The following is a 17,510-nucleotide window of genomic DNA, read 5'->3' as shown; positions in this document are numbered from 1 at the left end:
CAAATGCCATGACTCACTAACAGTTTATCATTAACAGTGTTAAACTGTTTAAATGTTTTAAGATGGTTTGAATAGTGTTGCCTATTCTCAGTTACGCATAAATAATGTATTTCCTTCTTTTCTCCCATTAAGATAGTCTTAAAGAAAAATTTTAATTAACTATCATGGCTGTTACAACAACATTTTAAAAGTAATACAATTTCAAAAATTAACATTTCTGTTGACTAGGCAAGTATTAAAATAGCCACCTAATATAGCTTACTAAAGCAAGATTCAGTAGTAAGGTCTGTGTGATTTCTATTTCCCACTAAATTTTCATATGATATAACATGTTAGGGGCACCTGGGTGGTTCATTCAGTTAAGTGTCCAATTCTTGGTTTCAGCTCAGGTCATGATCTCATAATTAGTGGGATCCAGCCCCGCTCGGGCTCCACACTAACAGCGAGGATCCTGCTTGGGATTCTTTCTCTCCCTCTTCTCTGTCCTTCCCCCACATGCACACTCTCAAATAAACTTAAAAACATATTAAATATTGGGGCTCCTGGGTGGCTCAGTCGGTTAATCGTCCAACTTCGGCTCATGTCATGAGCTCACACTCTGTGAGTTTGAGCCCTGCGTTGGGCTCTGTGCTGACAGCTCAGAGCCTGGAGCCTGCTTCAGATTCTGTGTTTCCCTCTCTCTCTGCCCCTCCCCTGTCCATGCTCTGTTTTTCTGTCTCAAAAATAAATAAAAACATTAAAAAAAATTTTTAGGTAAAAAAAAAATCAAATAGTTAAATCAAAGAAAATATTTTAAAAACTGGAATAACATGTTAACCTTTTTTTCCACTGAAATAAAAGATTATCAAAATATTGTCATCTTATACTGTAATGAGCAATAAACTAGCAGAAGTAAGTCTTAAAGTATTTTATTATTATTTATATAGCTTACTTATTCAAATCTGCATACAACTAGAATTATACAGTGAGCTTATAACTCTACTAATTGAGGGATTTAGTCATGGTAAAAATGTTAAGTGGCCATTTAAAAAATAATATGTGTTATATATGTATGTGCATCTATGTAAAGACATGTGATGTACATATGTAGGGGTGAAAAAATGTGTTTGGGTTTTGGAATTTGTTTTAATATTTACTTTTTTAAATGTTTGTTTATTTTTTAAAGAGTGGGGGGATGGGCAGAGAGAGAAGGAGACAAGAGAATCCCAAGCAGGCTTCCCGCCATCAGTGCAGAGCCTGATGCAGAGAGAGAGAGAGAGAGAGAGAGAGAGAGAGAGAGTGAGAGAGAGAGAGATGGGCAGAGAGAGAGGGAGACAGAGAATCCCAAGTAGGCTCCCGCCCTAAGCACAGAGCCTGATGTGGGGCTTGATCTCACAAACTGTGAGATCATGATCTGAGCCAAAATCAAGAGTCAGACACAGAACTGACTGAGCCTCCTAGGTGCCCCTAATATTTACTTTTTCTTATAGAATATCTGAAGTGACCATTGCCGATATTTCATGAACATAACAAACCTCCTTAAGGCCTTCCTCCATTTTGTTTTAGGAAGAGTTCAAGGCTACCTCTTCTTTCCTTATATATAAGGAAATATATAAGTATATATATATACTGTGCTTACCACTTCACTCTTTTCTGTGTGGAAAAGCATCCCCTCAGATTTGCACAGTTGGATCATTTTAGCAGAACTGTCTCCCTTTCTTTCTCTAACCTGGCTTGGCTTTCAATACCAGGCTTCCTTTCAATACCAGGAAAGGAAATAGTTCATATATTGGACTTATGTGTGAAGATAAAATAGATGTCAGCCAAGATGATTGCCATGTCTACCCAGGTCAATATTTTGTTCTTAATTAGATTTTTATTTTATTTTATTATTATTTTTTTTACAGTTTATGTGTGGTGAAGCTAGTGATTTTTTTTTCTTAATTAGATTAAAAAAACCCCAGTCTTATATGATTCTCCTTGTACGATGTGCTAGAACAGTCAAATCCTTGGACACAGAAAATAGGATAGTTACCAGGGGCTGGGTGGAGCGGGTATTGTAAAGTTACTGTTGAATGGAGGAGTTTCGTTTTGGGGATATGAAAAGTTCTAGAGACTTAAACATTTAAAAGTAGTTAAAAGTAAATTTTATGTTATGTATATTTTACCACAATAAAAAGATTTTTTTTTTTAACAAGCTTATCAAATGACTGAAACAAGGTTAGGAAGGGGAACTAATAATATGCTGGATGATGTATTACATTTTTAAAAAGTTTCAAGCTGGAGCAGTAGGATGAAACAAATAGATGGAACCTAATAATGATAAATGTTAGGTTTTGCGATTAGGTATGACGATGTATATAGGTGGGGAGGAATGATCTGGAGGTGATAAATGACCACAACTTCAGTTGAGCCAATAGCATGTCACATCTGCTTAAAAAGAAAGCTGTTTTCAAATTTAGACTCTATTAGGGGAGGCACAGCATCCAATTCAAACAAAAATTACAGTTTTCCTTGTTAGACCACACCCAAGCTCATTATCTGGAGCCCTTGACCTTGAATATACTGGGGAAAGGGCTGCCAGATGACAGAGCAGAGATTAGAATAGGAAGCTATTGTCCTGAGACAAACAATTGAAGGACCCAGAGAGGTCAGCCCACAAAAGATAAGTTGTAGGACATGATAGTTTGGAAAGGTCCTGGGGAATGTGAGAGGATTATTAAGTAGAAGAGAATGGACTAATTCTGGATTAATTCAGGTGTTAGAACTAGGACCTTTGGGGACAGTAAAAGTGAGGCAGGTGAGACTTCTGTTTTACAGAAGAGACACCATTGAATAAAAAGAAAATTATAACAATGGCCTTTTAAAGTAGTTCTTCCTACCATAAGATATCTTCAATAAGATAGATACGAAAATAGATATAATAAGTAGAAACTTTGAGTAGGAGTTTGCACTAAAAAAATCTTTGAAGTTTTATTTTAATGATGAAATTCTGTGATTCAGCTGTTTTGTTAAAATGATTTGATTTGGTTCTAATGCTCGGGGGGTAGGCAGTGGGCAAGTAAGAATAAGCTAAGCTATGTCACCAGGTTCCTAAGTAACCCTGAAGGAAGGGATGAAAGCAGCTGGCCTGCCAAGCCATTTGTTTCTTGGGAGAAAGGGAGGGGAAGAAAGGAGGGCCGGTGACTCTAGTCTAACCTTGTCAGCAGGACCTTTGGGTAGACAGAGTACTGACACTTGCTGGGAGAAGAGAACTTAACTGTGGAATGCCTTTAGGATGTCCCTGGTTAAAGACAACCCATGGTAAAGAGAACACAGGAATGTGAGGCCTGCCTCCTTGGAGAATGTCATGTGCACTGTACAGCTTTTGGAGAGTATAGAATGGACATGTTTTATAAGTTAAACTCTCACTGCTGTGTGGGAAACTTGGCGAACCTCGCTTAGTAGAGTGTTCATACCTTCTGGGCCGGAGTCGCCTGTTCAGCACAGGGAGGACCTGACTTACCAGCTGCCTTTGATGTCCCGCACCTCTCTCTGTGTCCTCTGAATCATTTGATGGCCTGTATCCTTGGAACATTTACTAAAAGCTCAGTACCGGGAAAGATCACGGTTTCACATGAGTCTGATTTGGCGATCATCTGATCCTGTGTGTTCACTCAGACCTTCGATTGTCTTGTAAATAAATGATCAAAAACCTTTAATGATTAAAGTTTAGCAAAAAGTTATTAAATATAGGATGGGTTTTGTTCCCAAATGTCACTTTTAGATTGGTGGAACTCTGAAAGGGGTTTCCATGGAAATGTGTTAAGGCTCCGGGTCTGTGCAATAACCTATAAAACACCTCACTATTGCTCCCATGGAACACAGTCACATTTTTACACGAGTGTCCGGTGTGGGATGCTCAGAATTTCTCTCTAGCCCTATGGTGGGAAAGGGTGGCCACCCCACTCCCACCCATCGATGGCAGCACAGTATGTAGCACCACGCCAACAGAAGTAGGTGCGTCATACTTTTAGTTCTCTTTCTCCCTTCCCTTCGAAGGCCGTGGCCCTAGCTACTCTCAGCTGTTAGAAAATTAAATTTCCCATGGTAAGAAAATCCAGATTTTCATAATCACTGGCAAAAAGGAGAATTTTCTTTTAAGCTCCGGAAGGGATCAGACAAATCCTGTTTTGTTTTCCCTCACAGAATCACGTAGAGGCCAAGGCAAGTATGAGTTTTACTACAGGCAGAGAGCTCCTTAAAGGTAGATGGCAGAGGTGGAAAAGCCATATTGACCAGAAGTGAATTGTGAGTTTTGTCATAATTTGCTAACAGTAAAGTATCAAAATTTGTAATTTATTTGTCTAAAACTATTAGACTTGAGCCTGTCCCTTTAATCGCATCTATCTCATTTGTATTTCAGTAGGTTTTCTTGAGTAGGAGAGAAGGGGATACGGTGGTGAGGAATCACGCATAACCTAAAGCTTATCTCATGGTTGCCATGTCCCACCTAATGCTGTCACAGGTGTACTGGAGTAAACAGGTGATGAGTCATTGATATACAGGAGCAGAAAATATAGAAGCAAGACTGAAGCATAGTCCTCCACCCCTGTGTGGTTTTGAACGAAGGAGCTCTGGGGGTACAGGGGACAAGGCATATGATGGAACCTGTGCAATTCCGTTAGGTAGCTAAGATTTGAGCGTAAGAAACTATCAAAAAATTCAAGGAACACATCGCCCACTGATAAATTGGTAATACCATTACAGTTTAGGGAACGGAAAGATGACTGTGTTAACTTCTGTTAATTTTTTTAGTCTGAACATGGATATATGTAAAAAAAAATCTGAGACTGTTGAAATATAGGACTTAGTAAGTCCAATGTTGTCTAGGTCTGATTCTTCAGAGATAACTACTGACCATACTTGATGTATATTCTTGTAGTGAATATGAGTTGTGCATAAATTTTCCTATATATATTTGTGCTTTTTTGAATTTTCTAAAAGAGCTTTTGAGGTAGATGGGACTTAACCTCATTCTCAAAAAAAAAAAATGTTTAGATTAGCAGGAAAAAGTGGGGAAGACTTCCTAGGTCAGAAGACATGAGGAAAATCCCTGAGGAGAAGAAGTCAGACCTTCGGAGGTGATAGTAAGGACTAGGGTGTCAGGGTGGATCTGTGTGCGCTTGGTAGTGGTTGTACATTTGGATGAATAAGATGGAGTCACCTGATGGAGTCAACATCCCAGATCACCACACTTGCATTTTCACTTTTCACAGAGTTGTTGTAGGCCCATTAGCCAAAAAAACCCAAGAAAACAAAAAACAAAAAACTTGATACAACTGGCATACTAGACAGATAAGACTGATGGTAATATGTAGAAAAAAATGCTACATGGGGGAGGAAATGTTGTAAGAGGTTATTGGAATAATATGAGTGATAGATTATGAAGGAATTTAATTTTAGGGGTTATGGTGGTGGTCATGTTAATGAGGGAAAAAAAAATCTAAAAGCCATTTTGTAGTCAACAGAGCAAGGTGACTAATTTGGATTTCACAGAATGAAGGGAAAGAAGAGGGCAAAAGGATCCAGAGCACTAAAGGGATGTGATACTATGGAAGGACATGGGAGACCGTTTGGGCAGAAAGATACTTTGAGATGCTGTGAGACCTTGTGGCAGTAGCACAGCTGTCCCAGGGGCAAGGGGCCCGTATGCATTAGAAGTAAGATTTGTGTTGTGGGGGCAGGGGCAGGAACCAGAAGAAGGATGATCCTCTAAAAGAGGCAGAGGAGAACTTCAGAGAAGCAGAAAGAGAACCACAAAAGTATACATTTGGGAAGACCGTGATTAAGGCCCCTTATAGCAACACTGTGAATTGAAAAAGGGCACTGGGGTGGCTCATTTGGTTAAGTGACCCACTCTTGATTCTGGCTCAGGTCCTGATCTCGCAGTTCATGAGATAGAGTCCTGCATCCGGCTCTGCGCTGACAGTGTGGAGCCTACTTGGGGTTCTCTCTTCCTCTCCCTCTGCCCCTTATCTCTCTCTCTCTCTCTCTCTCTCTCTCTCCTCTCTCCTCTCTCAAAAATAAATAAACATTAAAAAAGCTATGAAAAACATATAGGCAGAGGCCATTTGAAGAAATTAGACAGGTCATTAATTTTTATTTGAGGATTAGAAAATATTGACAAGCAAAAAGAAAAAATAATTCCCAAATCCCACAACCCAGAGATGACTATATTTACTTAATTACCATTTACATTTAGGTATTTCCACTTTTTTCCAATGGGTGTATGCATAAGTCAAAAATAGCGTTCTGTGTTTGATTATATATGACAAAAATGGGCTCAAAATTTAAAATTTATTTTACACATTGAAGTATTGCATACAACAAAATAACTGGCAATCTTATGTCAGAAAGCAAGAAGCCTATCAAAGACTAATGGGGTTATGTCTAAAGGACATAAGAACTAACATGAAAGCTCTCTCATTGGCTAAAAATGTGACATTTTGATAATCAATTAGAATAACTATTGTAGCCATTGAAAACCATTGACTCATGAGTTCTTAATAATATAAAAAAAAAAAAAAGTGGGACAGTTCTTGCATGGGATCTCTCATGTGGGTGCTGTTAAGTAGCATTTGGGACTGGAGTCCTCTAAAGGCTCAACTGGGTTGAAACAGACTCATTCCAGTGTCTGGCAATTGATGCTGGCTCTCTGCTGGGACCTCAGCAGGGCTGTCGCCTACAGTGCCTGTTTGTGGCCCCTCCTGCGGCCCCTCTGCAAAGCTTCTCATGACTGAGCTTCAGAAGACCCAGGATGTTACTTCCACTGCATTCTGGTGGTCACGTGAGTTTTCTAGGGCAGCCTAGATTCAAGGGGAGGAAAATAAGACCCCACCTCTTCATATGAGGAACACTGTGCACGTCTAGGAAGGGAAGGAAGTGATGGCAGCCATCTTTGGAGACTGTCACCGTCTTATTTGTCAATGTTGGATGACATTATCTTCTTGTTACGATAAGCATTTAACTCTCACATCTCTCTTTCCTTTCCCGTCTTCCTTTCAGTGTTGTTAAAGGAATTTTAGTTTCTAAGTTCCTCTGAAAACTTCCATTTCTGGTTCTGTAGCACCTCTTGATACTTTTTAAGGTGAGGGTATTAGTGCTCCTATGCTACTTTTTGTGTCTCTAACCACTACTTCACTTCTCAGTTTGTCATTTGTACTTGGTGGGGGCGGGGGGTTGTATTGTCAAGATTTTGAACCAAGTTTTCCTTTACATCTGTTTGATCCGACACAGAAAATCAATATGAAAATTATGACAATCAATTATGACAATCATATTAAAATAGTGGACTGCACAAACAAGATTACATTTCCTGTCTAATTTTTGTTTAGAGTTTCCAATGCTTCCCTTTTTTCTTGCAACATATTCTTGGCCTTTATCATATATTTGAGTTGTTCCATACTCTCAAGGATAGCATCACATCTCTGCGATCGTTTTTTCCCAGATACCTGCCCTTGGAACCCTCCATTCTCCACTTCAGTCTGAACAGACTGCTCTCTAGGTCTGCTGCCCAGTGTCCTGGGCTTCCTGCCATGACTTTCCTGGTTTGGGGCCACTGTTTCCTGGATCCCATGTCTGTCTTTCTTGGTTCACTCACTCATTGTGCTGCAGCATAACTTCAAATGATTTCCTAAGGAAGAGTGTGAAGGAGGTAAATTCTCTAAGTTTTTTGTAAGTTCTGAAAATGTGTTTTATTCTCAGGCCATCTGGTTGGATCATTAGCTCTATTGGCAGCATGTGGATATATAATCATATTTAACCAATTCCCTATTGTTATACGTTTGTTCTGAGCTTCACTATTGTATATAACTTGAGTGAACATCCTTATATCTTTTCATATTTGTGCCATACACAATTATTTTCTTTTTTTTTTAATTTTTTTTTTAACGTTTATTTATTTTTGGGACAGAGAGAGACAGAGCATGAACGGGGGAGGGGCAGAGAGAGAGGGAGACACAGAATCGGAAGCAGGCTCCAGGCTCTGAGCCATCAGCCCAGAGCCCAACGCGGGGCTCGAACTCACGGACCGCGAGATCGTGACCTGAGCCGAAGTCGGACACTCAACAGACTGAGCCACCCAGGCGCCCCCACAATTATTTTCAAAGAATAATTCTGTAGAGAGGAAATCCTGGGCAAGTGGGATGTACATTTTTAAGTATATGGACATGTTCTGCTAAAATTCTCTTTGGAAAGGTTACCCTGCACCTTCAAAAAGATGTTTGTACATGTTTGACTTTACTGGCTAATGTGTAGAGATTATTGTGTGTAAACATTTTTTTTTTTCACCAAGAGATTGGTTGGTTTTTGTTGTTTGTTCTCTTTGTTCTTGTTGTCTGAAGACTGCCAGTTAATAAGGTTCAGGAACTCTGAAGGGGGTAGACCAGAATTTTCTGAGCAAATTGGAAATGATACCTGGAAAGAAGGTAGACATGAATGGTCTTTAAATATTTCAAGGGTTATCATGTGAAGAAGAGATTTTGGATTACCATGATCAGAAGTAGGACTGGTAGATGGAAGTCAGAGAGGGTGCATTAGAGTTCTGAAACTTATGAATAGCACTCCCAGGAAGGAGCAGGCAGCTTTAGGAGATGCTACACTTCTCACCATGGAGTTGTGCAGGCTGAAGGGCAAATTGGAAGAGCTTTGGTAGATGGGATTTAAAAATCGGTTGGTAATAAAACGAGGCCATCTTCAGAGTCCATTTCAACCCTACCACATTATTATGGTAAGAAACATAAAGTTGTCCTGAACAGAGTGAAATTTGAGTTGAGTGAAATATAGTTGTGAGGTGGAAAGTTGGTGTCACCTATTTGGTAGATAAAACTGTTCCCCCGTGGAAGTATTTATTTTTCTTTTCAAACTGGATGTTTTTTTCCTGCAACAATTAGAAAGTAAGATTGACGACTTTTTGAGAAGTGATGTGTGGACATAATTTTTGTTTTATCTTGAAATAGCAATAGTGAACCAACATTTAGTCCTCACTAATTGTGATGGCGACCTGTCATTCTTATTATCATCCCTTTCTGCTCATCGTTTCAGGCTGGGCCCTTGGTCCTGTGAAGTCACTCAAATATCAGTGAGGTGGAGACTTCTACATAGACAGGATGGCATAGGCCCTTTTAGGACTTGTTCTTAAACTTAATCAGTCTTCTGTACAATCAGGATATGAAAAATTACTGGGTTCAGTTTCACCTTTAACTGCAAAATTTTTTCCACTATTTTACTTTTTATTTATTTATTATTATTATTTTTTTTAGAGAGTGGGAGAGCAGAGGAAAGGGGCCGAGAGAGAGAGCATGTTAAGCAGGCTCCACACTCCGCATGGAGCCCAACATCGGGCTTCTTCCCACAACCCTGGGTTCATAACCTGAGCTGAAATCAAGAGTCGAATGCTCAACTGACTGAGCCCCCCGAGATGCCCCTTTTTTCCACTTTTTGAGTGCCTTTTCTATTTTCATATTTTTCTTGGTTGCTATTAGTACATATCTTGTTCTCACATCAGTTCTGTCAAAAAAGATGGTATTATGCCCATTTTACAAATGGAGAAACTTAAATTTATTTATTTAAAAAAATTTTTTTAACGTTTATTCATTTTTGAGAGACAGAAGAAGACACGGCACAAGCAGGGGAGGGGCAGAGAGAGAGGGAGACACAGAATCCGAAGCAGGCTCCAGGCTCTGAGCTGTCAGCACAGAGCCGACACGGGGCTCCAACTCACAAACCATGAGATCATGACCTGAGCTGATGTCGGATGCTTAACTGGATCTCGGTGCCCTGAGAAACTGAAATTTAGGTCAGCTTGGCCAGAGGTCACCCAGGAGTGCTAGGGTTCAAATCCTGGCCTCCATGCCACAGGCTTGTGATCCTGTCCTAACATCCCTGCCTCCCCAGACTTACTTGCTTAATTATCATAATGAATTGCCCAAATAGAATAAGAGTTTGAAAGATTCTAGCAGTCAGCTGGCCAATAAATATTTATGGAAATTCTGCCATCAGCAGCAGGATATAGTGGTTCATAGACACTTCCATTTCTCAGTTAATTCTGTCATTCCACTGTTTCATAAAATGGGGAAGATGAGGACGGTGGGAGGGGCAGCCATACACTCCTAATAGCAGCTCTTTAAAAAGTATTCACCATATTTATAGAGATATGGAAATGGGGTTAGAGAAGTTCAGTAATAGCCACAAATCATGCAGTTAAGAAAGGGCTTCTTAGTTTGCTGGCATGCCCATACATAACCAGCTTCTAGCCATTTTCCTTCTGATCCATAGCTGTCATGCAGGTCTCAAATTCTCCTACCTCTTTTTTTTTTTTTTTTTCAATTGAAGTATACTTAAACAATATCCTATTAGTTTCAGGCTTACATTATCATGATTTTATGCTTTTATACATTGCCAAGTGATCTCCATGTTAAGTCTAGTACCATCTATCACCATATAAAATTATTATAATATTACTGACTATATTCTCCTTGCTGTACATTATATCTTTATGACCTACTTATAACTGGAAGTTTGTACCTCTTAACACCCTTCCCTTTCCATTCTGTTAGGCTTCTGACACCCCCCCCCCCCCAACACCCCTCTCCTCTGCCAATCATTAGTTTGTTCTTTGTATCTAGAATCTGTTTCTTTTCCCTTTTGTTTATTCATGTGTTTTTTTAGATTCCACATATAAGTGAAATCATATGGTATTTGTTTCTTTGTCTGACTTATTTAATGTAGCCTAAAACCCTCCAGGTCCAGCCCATTCTTGTTCTCAAATATCGCAAGATTTCATTCTTTTTGATGGCTAATATTCCATTGTATATACGTACCACATCTTCTTTGTCCATTCATCTATTGATGGGCACTTCAGTTGCTTCCATAGCTTAGCTGTTGTAAATAATGTGATGAATATAGGGGTGCGTTGGTGTTCTTGTTTTTTTTTTTTTCAGGTAAATACCGAGAAGTGGAATTGCTGGATCATATGATAGTTTTATTCTTAATTTTTTGAGGACCCTCTATTGTTTTCCACAGTGGCTGCATCAGGTTATATTCCCACCGACAGTGCATGAGGGTCCCCTTTTCTCCATACCTTTGCCAGCACTTACTTTTTGTCTTTGATATTAGCCAATGTGATGGGTGTGAGTTGATCTTCCCCACCTCTTACTTGCCAACCCACTTTTTTCTGTCTTGTTTCACTAATCTAAATGTATCAAGTTTTGGAGATTAAATATCAAGACTTTTTTTTATCATAACACATTTCTCATGACCTCTAATTCTTTTCTACTGATCTCTTTACAAAATTAAAATCTGGATATTTTTCTCCTTTTCTTTTACAATGGAACACTAATATTCTCATCAGAGTGCTCACCCATTCAGATATAGGTTTGCAGGACTCTTAGGAATTGGTTTTGGAGGTGATTCTCCTTGCTTCACACTGAGGAGTAGGCAAGGTTCAACTCAGGAAATATGCACCAGGCACTGTACGAGGCTTTATGGATACAACAATAAACGAGACACAAGGAATATAGATAATTTGCAAGGGTGTAAGTACTTTAACAGACAGGCAGAGAAATCTGTTGAAACACCTGACCTAGCTCAGGATTCAGGAGTCAGGAAAATATTTCTAGACGGATGCAGCTGGTCTACCTTGCTAATGCTGTAGGATCTGATGGGGGGTTTGTAAATCTTCACTAATTACAATTTCAGAGAAGTATGGAGCTAGTTTCCTAAGGGCTTCGAGATTCCTAGATCATCTGTAAGCTAGGATGGTAGTTCTCTAACTTTAGTCAATATTGGAATCACCTCGAGGGCCTATTAGAAATATATTGCTCATCTGACCTCCACGGTTACTAATTCAGTAGGTCTGCAATGGGGCCCAAGAAAATGTACATCTAGCAAATTTCCAGGTGTTGGTGATGCTGCTAGTCTGGGGACCACACTTTGAGAACGACTGTGTTAGATATGAGAGAACCATTTTCTTTGGGAAGAGGGAAGAGAAATTAGAAGAAAAGCCAGGATGCTATGCCCATTTCTTTTATAAACTCAAGAGGTTTTTTTCAGTGTGGAGATACTGCATTTTGGCTAAATTTAGATGAAAGCAACATATCAAATTGACTATTTTTACTAGTAACTTTTAGTATTTAAAGACTATTATAGAGTCCAGTTTTATCTGATACTAATTTGACACTTTGGTTAAAAGTTACTTTTTTTTTTTTTTAACGTTTTTTATTTATTTTTGGGACAGAGAGAGACAGAGCATGAACGGGGGAGGGGCAGAGAGAGAGGGAGACACAGAATCGGAAACAGGCTCCAGGCTCCGAGCCACCAGCCCAGAGCCTGACGCGGGGCTCGAACCCACAGGCCGCGAGATCGTGACCTGGCTGAAGTCGGACGCTTAACCGACTGCGCCACCCAGGCGCCCCTAAAAGTTACTTTTATAACCACTTGAAAGGAGTTCAAAGAAATCTTCTAAACTCTCAAAAAAGTCTTAGACATAGTATAGTTAATAAGTTTGTATTTTTAAAATTCACTAGAAAGCAATGTTTACAATTGTTTCTTAAAATTTAAGAGTAAGGCGATTGCTACTATTTCAATATTTTGCATGACTTTGGACTGTCTGCTTAAAAATATTTTAGAAATCACAAACAAAAACTTAAAAAATTTCAGTATTGCATTTCATATTTGGATAAAATGATTTATTTGAAAGATATAGTAAGTAATTTAGCAAGGCTTTGGCTGACCTTAGGAATATATTAACTCATATCTTATAGCAATTTGGTATGTCATATTCTCTAAACATTGGGTATAGTTACCTAGAATGCCACACATTTTAAAAAAACTAAACAAAAGAAGATTGTTAGGAAAAGTAGATTGGAAAAAGAGCTACCTTTAACTGAGGGAGAAAGGCAATGTTATAGATGGGAAAATTTATCTTTAAAAACAAAAGTGAGTGTTAAGTACGTGAAGTTATTATGATAGAGGATTATACTAATCAACTATTTCTGAAATTTTTCTGTCTGGTTCAAGTAAGAATCTCACTAAAGTAACTCTTTTCTTTGCATTTGTTGCCTCCCCAAGGGTCATGTTCTAGTTGTGCACTATTTTCAAAGCTCTTCTCCCTTCCCCTAGTCACTGAAGAATTTAACTATGGGAGAAGAGGAAAGCAGAACATTTCAGCTTTTTAATTTTACCAGGATGGTCTCCAACTAAACACAATTACTTATTTTTCTGACCTTTTCTTAACTGAAATATTCCAATCACTTCCTTTGGAAACACTCACCTAAACTTTAAATAAATCACCAAAACTAAAAAATAAGTCCATAAAACATCCAGGAACTTGGAATATGAAAGGCAATTTGCTTCCTATTACTCGAAAGTGCTTCTTTGTGCTGGATGAGTTAGAGAGGTCAGACGTTTACTCTTTATTCATTCCTCTTTCTCGGAGCTAGGAATGTGATTTTAATTATGTATTAAAATGAAAAAGTTTACCTACCATTTGGGATTCATTATAATAAAATTCATAATAAAGAAGGGAGTGGCCTGCCCAAGTCCATCCTGGTTTTACTGTTTTACTACTGAAAATCCCGTATCCTGTGAAGTCTTTCCCTTTGATGCAAAAAAATTGTGGCACCCACGATTTGCAGTTCATAATAATGGATCATTTATTGTCGCATTACACTGAATGATACCATGGAAGTGTGTTGTAATCATGAGCATTAACAGTCATCTTTGCCCTTTGGAAGATCAGATGAGAATGAGAACACTATGATACCAACACCAGAATGCCCCCAAAGTTCACCAATAAAGAAGGTTATAGTTATTATATATGGAAATATGTATAATATATATTATTATATACATTAGTATATAATGATGTTATGGGTGGATGGAAAGACACATGGGTTAGGGTATTAGATAACCAAAAGAGACTAGACTGTACAATATGCAGAAAAGAATTTAGGATTGGGCATTGTTACGGATTGAATTGTATCCTACCCCCAAATTCTTATGTTGAGGATCTGAGCCCTAGTACCACTGAATGTGACTTTATTTGCAAATAGGGTCATTACAGATGTTTTTGGTTAAGTGAACATGAGGTCATAGGTGAATAGGATGGGTCCTTTAATCCAACATGACTGGTATCCTTATAAAAAGGGCAAGTTTGGACACATACATGCACGTAGGGAAAATGCCATGTGAAGATTGGAGTTGGGATGCCTAGAAGCCAAGGAACTGCAAGAAACTAGGAGAGAAGCCTGGAGCAGATCCTTCCCTAGAACCTCCAGAAGGAGCATGGGCCTGCCAACACCTTGATCTGAGACTTCTAGCCTCCAGAACTGTAAGACAATACGTTTCTGTTGTTTAAGCCACCCATCCTGTGGTACTTTGTTATGGCACCCCCAGCAATCTAATACAGGCCTGCTAGAGATGGGGATGGAAAAGCGCCTAAAGAGACTGCATCTCACAAGTCTGAAATGAGACAGACAAGTACATCTAAATGGAGCTGTACGTTTTTCATCTTCCAAAAAGACACTGACGCTCAGTTGAAATAATAGCAGGCATAAAACTTGGACATACCACATGGATATACACATTTTATTGTTCCCTTGACTGTTCTACGAAACTGAGTAAAGTTACATTTCCTGATCCAGAGGTTGCAACGAAAACATCCTGTCGGCGAAAAAGGGGTAAATTCTAATAACAGATGTGTTGGTTTCTCACAGTAGAGAGAGCTTACTCTGTTGGATATTCCCAATAATCGTGCTTTCTTTCCTCTAGCAGATGTTGCATGGAATCACAGCAATAAAAACTCTTAGCTCCTGGGATTTGAAAAATGGAGTTTCAAGTTGAATTTTTTTTGACTCCTATGAAGATTATAAAGAAACCACATGAAATAACAATTGTTGATGTGTTGTTCAAAGACGAATTAGATTTTGCTCAATACGTCTGCACATTTGGCAGACAGTGCAAATGTAAATGTGGCAAATTCCATTCGGTCTATACACTTCTCACCAAAGAAAATGAAAAGATACTACCTGTGAAACACCTTCCACACCTCGCATAGAACAGTGCCACAAAGAGATGTGATTTGCTTACCTCTGATGTTGAGGCTTTCATAATGAAAGTTCTTTCCCACCTTTAGCTTCCTCAAGACCTGAAGAACCAATGAGAGTTTTGACTTCACAGAAATGGAGGGAGATGGCTTCCATAGACCTGTGCCTATAAGATAGCTACAATTATTGCCAGCATGCGTTGGCCAGCCGTAAAATCACATGTGTAGAGTGTGAGGCAAAGAGAATGTCCTTCTGTAATTTGGAAATAAATCGAGGATGAGAAAACAGAAAAATATTACATTAAATAATCAGATATTTATGTACTGTTTCTTTAAAACTGATGACTGCTGAGGAACCCGTAAGCATCTAGAAAAGGATGAACTATTAGCACCTCTGTTAGTTAATGTAGTCTGAGGGTTGTGACAAGCATACAATGGAAGAATGGCTCATTTGGGGAAATAAAACTGCTTCTGAACTCAAAAGCATTACCAGAAAATGGTAGCCACATTGAACAGGATTTTCTTCACTAGAACTGTAACTTATTTGGAATCCATTTTGTATGCTTTCCAGTATTGAAAAAGGATGGATATTTTAGAAGTGGATAGTTTATATGATGAATTTGTACATGCAAAAGACCTTAGAGACAAATAGCTGGTCTATCAAAACAAGCCTATAGATACAAAGTGGATGGACCTTTTCAGAGAGCTAGGAACTTAATTCTTGTAACTCCAAAAAGCCTGCTGTTGCTAGTAAAAGTCTCAAGTATTTTATGCTCACACCTTTGTTAAGAAAATATTTAGGTTGAGGTCATCCTATTGGAGTGATACTGTAATGTGGATTCCTAAGAGCAGAGCTACAAGTCAAAGTAATTTTATGTTAGACTGTATTTCATTCTTGAAAAAAAAATATGTGTGTGTGCGTGTATGTGTGTGTGTGTGTACTTGCTTGTGTACATGCACACTCACACACACACACACGCACGCACACACACACCAAAGGCTGTAGGCAGTTAAGAGAAGTAATACTGGAAAAAGAAAAAGAAAAATCTGTATTGTGGATAAGAAGATGTCACTATTATTTTTTATTAAATATAGGTAACAACTATTTAATTAGTCCCATTGTATTTACATTCTCCTTTTACAAAGTCTCAGATTTATGTCTCTTAAAAATATATAATAATGTAGCCTCCTAAATTTAAATATCCAAAAGAAAGTTAAAAGGGCAAAAGGAAACCTAAAAATATTACAGTTTCATGCATTTTATTTGTTAAATTAGTCCTATTTTTAATTACGACTAATTACCACCCTTAACTAATCTTGTTTGTTTAAATAAAAGCTTTTATTGTAACAGAAAAGTAAATAATACAGAAAAATATATAATTTCAAATAAACACCAATTCTTTATATTTCCGTGATAAAGTCGTGACACATGTACATAGTTATTTCTCCTATGTTGTCATGTGTGCTTGGACTGGTGTGGCTGTACTCACCTTGCCCACTGCCTTTGCCCCTTTGTCCCTCCTCCTTCCATTTCTCCTCATCACACGTTTCAGTTTCCCTAAGGCCAGTGAGTTTGAGATTATAAAAAGTTCTAGATTAGTCTTGGAAAAGCTAAGTCTTGAAACCAGCTCTGAATTTTTAATCTCTAAAATAATTTCCGTGGAGAAGAACTGAAAACCCTTCAAATAAAAAGGGTTTTTTTGTTTTTTGTTTTTGCTTTATATTCCCATTTGGAAAGCAGCATGTATATAGCTTTTAGGACTGAAGTTCCATGTATACCTAATGTTTTGGGGGCAGGTAGGATTATTTCTTTTTATGTACAATCATAATTCTGATTTAACTGGAAGTGGTGGAATGACTCTATTTACCTAGTAACAGTTTTTAAATTACATGATACTTTTGGAATGTATACGTTTGGTGTTCTTTCTAATGCTTATTAACTCTGCTCTACTTTTCGTATTATTAAATTCATACAGTGTACTAGGTATTATGTTTCTAAATTCAGAAAGGTCCTGAAAGTATGGGTTTTAGCTGTAGGATCTTCCGATTGACAAATATTTTTGCAGGTCAAATGTGATAGATCAGTTTTAGCATGTGTTGTTACATTTGGCAGATAAGCATCGGCTCACAGTCTCACGTGTTGTTAATTAGGATATGAAGTACACTTTTGAGATTTTAAGGTGCTTTCATTAATAGATATAAGAATGAGTTTCTATTAGGTATTTAATTGCTCTAAAATTCCTCAAGTGCTGAAATTCACGCTACTTTGGTAATTATTTCTACAGCAATTTGAGGATGCCGTTACTGATGGCTATTTACAGAATTCATTAATTCAACATGAGACAACAGCTTAAAATCTGTTTTTATAAATGAACATAAGTGTATACAATATGCTGTCTTTTAAAAATAATGTAGAATTCTAGTGACATTTCTAATTTCTCATGAA

The 17,510-nt window shown here is 38.2% G+C and overlaps 1 protein-coding gene across 3 annotated transcripts in view; it reads left to right on the top strand.

Annotated features, from left to right (window-relative positions):
* The window catches only part of TLCD4 (TLC domain containing 4), a 70,871-nt gene that overhangs the window by 32,459 nt on the left and 20,902 nt on the right, over positions 1 to 17,510 (top strand). The gene's annotated exons all lie outside the window — the stretch shown is intronic.

The sequence above is a fragment of the Panthera pardus genome, unplaced genomic scaffold (assembly GCF_024362965.1).
Source record: "Panthera pardus isolate Hobbes unplaced genomic scaffold, ASM2436296v1 HiC_scaffold_11, whole genome shotgun sequence".
NCBI lineage: Eukaryota > Metazoa > Chordata > Mammalia > Carnivora > Felidae > Panthera > Panthera pardus.
The sequence above is the reverse complement of the archived record's forward strand: the minus strand, read 5'-3'. Positions and strand labels throughout refer to the sequence as shown.